Source organism: Gadus chalcogrammus, chromosome 7 (assembly GCF_026213295.1).
Source record: "Gadus chalcogrammus isolate NIFS_2021 chromosome 7, NIFS_Gcha_1.0, whole genome shotgun sequence".
Lineage (NCBI taxonomy): Eukaryota > Metazoa > Chordata > Actinopteri > Gadiformes > Gadidae > Gadus > Gadus chalcogrammus.
In genome coordinates, this window is record NC_079418.1 from 9,047,879 (window position 1) to 9,053,170 (window position 5,292).

Consider the following 5,292-nt stretch of genomic DNA (forward strand, 5'->3'; position numbering starts at 1 on the left):
TACGCATGTGCATGTCATAGTGTCTAATTTTGAAAGTGTCACGTGTTACGTCACGTTTCTTGCATTTTATATGGAACGGTTCCTTTTTAACCAAATCCACCGTAAAATATACGATTTCTGAGTCAAAGCATTGTTTTTCATATATATTTATTTATTATATATATATTATTAATGTTCAGAAACATGGAATATTTCTTCAAAATTCGGTTTACACTACTAATAAATAAAATGGAAGAAAAACACTGTCACCATGCATGAATGTTTGGTAAACAGGAATCCATACATTTTAAATATACTCTGGTGAGAATAACTGATCATCCTCCACCGACGACAGTAGCGGCCATCACGCGATCTCTGGCAAGAAAAGCAACCAATCTCAGAGGGGTAAATGATAATTGAAAAAAATATTATTTGTAGATTCTTTCAAAAAGTTTTTATTTCGTGAATTTATGTAAGCCACAGTTCATAAACAAGTCATTTGTAAAAATAAAATTAAGATATAATATAAATATCACCACACACACGTCAAGTGACCAGGTCGCGTGACCACGTCACGTGACCGAGTTAACTGACCAGGTCATGTGACCAGTTCAAGCGACCAGGTCCTTCTTGAGGGTCACGTGACCAGGTCATGTGACCACGTCATGTGACCAGCTCCTTCTTGAGGGTCAAGTGGCAAGTGCCCAGGTCATGTGTCCAGGTCCTTCCTGAGGGTCATGTAACCGGGTCATGTGACCAGGTCCTTCCTGATGGTCATGTGACCGGGTCATGTGACCAGGTCCTTCCTGAGGCTGCGCTGCAGGCTGGCAATGCTGGCGTCCAGAACCGCCATCCCGTGGCAGAAGGCCACCTCGTCCCTCGTGTCGAAGGTGGAGCCTGACCCGACCGACCAATGGGACGCCACCTCCCAGTGGGGGGAGCCGTGTGACTGGCCCAGGCCCGGCAGGGGGGCGAGCGCGTTGGAGCTCCGCAAGAGCCGGAGAACTTTCTGGTAGCTCTGGCCGCCGCCCCCCAGCGATGAGGTCGCTACTTCTTCTGGCGGTGCAAAGGTCACCCTCTCTGGAACCAGCCAAGCCCCTCCCCTCATGGACTCACTGGCGCCTCCCCTTATCGACTCACTGGCCCCTCCCCCAACAAACTCACTGGCCCCTCCTCCCACTGACACACTGCCCCTCCCCCCACTGACACACTGGCTCGTCCCACCACAGACTCACTGGCTCCTCCCCCATAGACTCACTGGCTCTTCCCCCCACTGACTCACTGGCTCCTCCCACAACTGACTCACTGGCTCCTCCCACAACTGACTCACTGGGTCCTCCCACAACTGACTCACTGGCTCCTACCACCACTGACTCACTGGCTCCTCCCACCACTGACTCACTGGCTCCACCCACCACTGACTCACTGGCTCCTCTCATCACTGACTCACTGGCTCCTCCCATCACTGACTCACTGGCTACCCCCCACAGACTCACTGGCTCCTCCCATCACTGACTCACTGGCTCCTCCCCCCACATACTCACTGGCTCCACCCACCACTGACTCACTGGCTCCACCCACCACTGACTCACTGGCTCCTCGCATCACAGACAAGCTGATGCAGCGGTCATCCTCCCAAACATCCGGGCAGGGCTCCAAAATACCAGCCCCTGATTGGCCGGCGCCCAGGGAGCTGAGGTACTGGTGGACCTGGTTGGACGAGGCCCCCGAGTGGTCATGCCCACGCTGGTGTTGGTCCAGGGCCCGGCGGGTCAGAGGGGGCCCCTGGAGCACACTGGAGAGAAAAGGGGCCATATTTAAGGGCCGATTATGGTTCCACGTCAACGCAACGCAAGGACCCCGCAGACGCTTCGACGCAATCGTGAACCTGTTTTGGTTCCGGCCCTTGCGGTGGACGCACGGAGGGTCCGCAAACCCCCTTGCGTTGCGTTGACGACGTGTAATCATAATTTAGCCTTTAGCCTTCAAGAAGTATTCAAGGGAGCATATTATGAAAACTACACCTTTCTTGAGATTTGGAGTGTTGTTTTGGGTCTCTGGTGCTCCCACACGCATACAAACTTTGAAAAAAGTCTGTGTAGGATTTTTTTAGCGAGATATGCAATTCTGAAAGTACCCCGACTACAGTTACCAAACGAGCAAGTCAGTTTCGGCGCCCCCTCCTACGTAGGAAGGGGGCACATTTGAATATTACCTCCCACTTCCCCACTCCCCTCCAATCAGAGCATAGCTACGATTATGTGGACCAGTGGACGAGCAGCTCCGGCGGGGGAAACGCAGCGGCAGCCCGGCAGCTCAGCTCCGGGAGTGCAATCCCTTTCTCCGCCGGACTGTCCGGAGGAGGAGACATGGAGGAGAAAGGGATGGTATTCCTGGAGCTGAGCTACGGCCGACAAAAGCTTCGGCGGCAGTCCGGCCGCTTCGGCGGTGTACTCCGGGAGCTGAACTGCTGTGGAAGCTGGCAGCTCCGGCGAGGGGAGCTCGGCGGCAAGTCCGGCAGCTCAGCTCCCGGAGTGCAATCCCATCTCCTCCATGTCGCGGTTCATGGACTTGGAGAGTCAAGGCCAAAGTTCCTTTCCCCCAATTCTTCTCAACCATGGCCGAGATATCTCCCACTACGAGTCTTCACTTGTTGTGTAAGTACTAGTGACGTCAGACGCAGTCTTTATGATTCATAATATCATCCGAGGCGCACACAGCTTTTGCCCGTATAATATTATATAAATACCCATACATAATATTATTATTATTATATTATATTATATGATAGATATAGAGCTCCAGGAGTCCGCAAACGGCAACAAACCCTTCTCCTCCATTCTGTGGTTTATTCTGACAGCTCATTGGTCAATGGGCAGCAGCTCATTTGCTTTAAAGCTACGGACACCAGAAACTGCGCATTCTGAAGGGACTGAAACAGAGGGGAATAGCGGTAGGCGAGATTTATTTTCCTAAAAGCTATTTCCAGCAAACAGCTTAAAAAACATGTTTTCTGGAACTCAAAAACTATGTTTACTTGCCGGAAAACGCCATGATATGTCTCCTTTAAGGGTCCCTATTATACCACCAGGTGTGAGTGTGATTAGCCGTTACAAGCCAAAAATCGTCCCTTCCCTTTGCCTTAGTGACATCCAAATTGGGCGTGTCCACCTATGTGTTTGCTGGATAGATCAGTCTACCAGCCCCCAGTGGACTATAGCAAACATTGTGATGTCACTAAAACACAGGAAAAGGCAGATCTTCAGACGTCTTCAAATGGCTAATCACACTCACCCCTGGTGGCCTCACCAGGGGTGAGTCACCCCTTTTAACAACATCCTTGAGCCATCAGCTGGTGCCTGTTGATTATGAGCAGCCTTTAAGTTCTTTTAAGATTTTCCATTTTAAAGCTTTGCATCCACACAACAACGTTTTCAAAACTGTCCTCGTCCACACAGAATGCAACAAGTGAAAATGGTGTAGTGAGTATGCGAGGCCACTAGGGGGTGGTGTAACTCTTCACCTCAAATATGCAAAAAAGAATAATCAAACATGTGACCATCCCTATGCACCCCCTGTTGGGTCATAGCTGAGACTACAAGGGCGGGGCTCGGCCTCAGTATCCTAACAACCCCGGACCGTTTAGCCTTAGGTGCATGTGCATAGTAGCAGCCAGCTAGTGAGAGTAGCAGCAGAGAAGTGATTGTTGCCGTTTGCGCACCCCTGGAGCACTATATCTACATAATTACATAATAATAATAATAAAATATAAACGTATCTATAATATAATATTATATCTAATATCACAGCCAAAAGCTATGTGTGCCTCGGATGAAATTATGAATCATATCGACATCAGAAGAAGTCCAGATCGAACCGCGACATGGAGGAGAAAGGGATTGTACTCCGGAGTCGTTCTAATTGACCACACCTGAGTACTGGGGGTGGAGTTATATAAGCAGGTTTTCACTCTCCTTCAGTGGGGCGGGGCTCGGCCTCAGCATCCTAACGACCTAATTGACCACACCCGAGTACTGGGGAGTTATTTAAGCAGGTTTTCACCCTCCTTCAGGTGAGCACTCTTTCGGTTGATGCAGGCACGCTACTGTTTTAAGGCCGATTCATACCTCCGGATCCGGATGAAATTCGTCCGTCCGTACCAAACGTTGTCTCCGGGAAATATACCTCTGTCCGGTTTCAGCATTGTTATGGATGTTACGCAGTACATCCTCTAGAGGGCAGTGACTGTCGTGACACAAATTAACAGCATCGACAATCGCAAACATAGCATCTGTAGAGGAGCTTTTGCTTTGTGTCATCCGAAATAGGAAAAAAAAAAGGTGCAAAAAGTGTAGCCCTAGGCGGCGGTGGAATGTGCACCCCTCACCAACCCGCAGATTATCTCCCCAAAATGTTGCGCCGTTTTAAATGACCAGTTACAACTCATTGCCAAAGCAGGGGAACAATAAAATAAAAAGATCAGGTATATCGTATAATATAAGTATAAAACGTTAAAATACACTATGTATACAAATCAGATATTATACTACTCTATCTATTTTCGCGAATGGCCTGACTTCTGACTCCATATTGCCGCCTCGATTTCCGGTGGTATTGCTCCGGTTCTCCCGGAGCACTCCGGATTCGTAAGCTCAGAGGCGACGGACCCATTGACGGACGAAACACCTCCGGGACCGGACGAAACGGTCCGTATCCGTATTTACCCTAGGGTGTGAATGGGCCTTTACTCTTTCACATTGGCACTTTGCTTTACCTAATTAGTTCCCCACAGATCCTTGCATTTAAACTAATTAGTAGTTACTAAATCTGTTTCGCCTTGTTTTGTACCATTTAAACTAAATTACCTTTTTGATTTAAAATGTAGTTTTTTGAGTCCCTTTTTTATGTGATGGCGTACGATTCCGTCGTTACACACGGCAGGAAACAACGAGCCGGTGTGCAACGTCTTTCTACCGCAGCGCCTGTAAGGGTCTGTGTTTCCAACTAAACTGTACTCTGGAAGACGGTTTTAAAAGTCGCCGCTTTCAGGCCCCAAAACATCCGTTGTCGTGTGGACGCGATGCAAAACCGCAGCGAGAGAGCCGGAGCGAGAGCCAGAGCGAGAGCCAGAGCGAGCCAGAGCGAGAGCCAGAGCGAGAGCCAGAGCGTTAGCCAGAGCGTGCGAGAGAGAGAGACTTGTAACCCACCTGCAGAGACCGGGCCGAGACGCCATTCCTTCAGCCTGTCTGGGCCAACAGGAGCACTGGCCAGACGTCCCAGGACACCGGGCCACAGAGCCTACACACACATAAT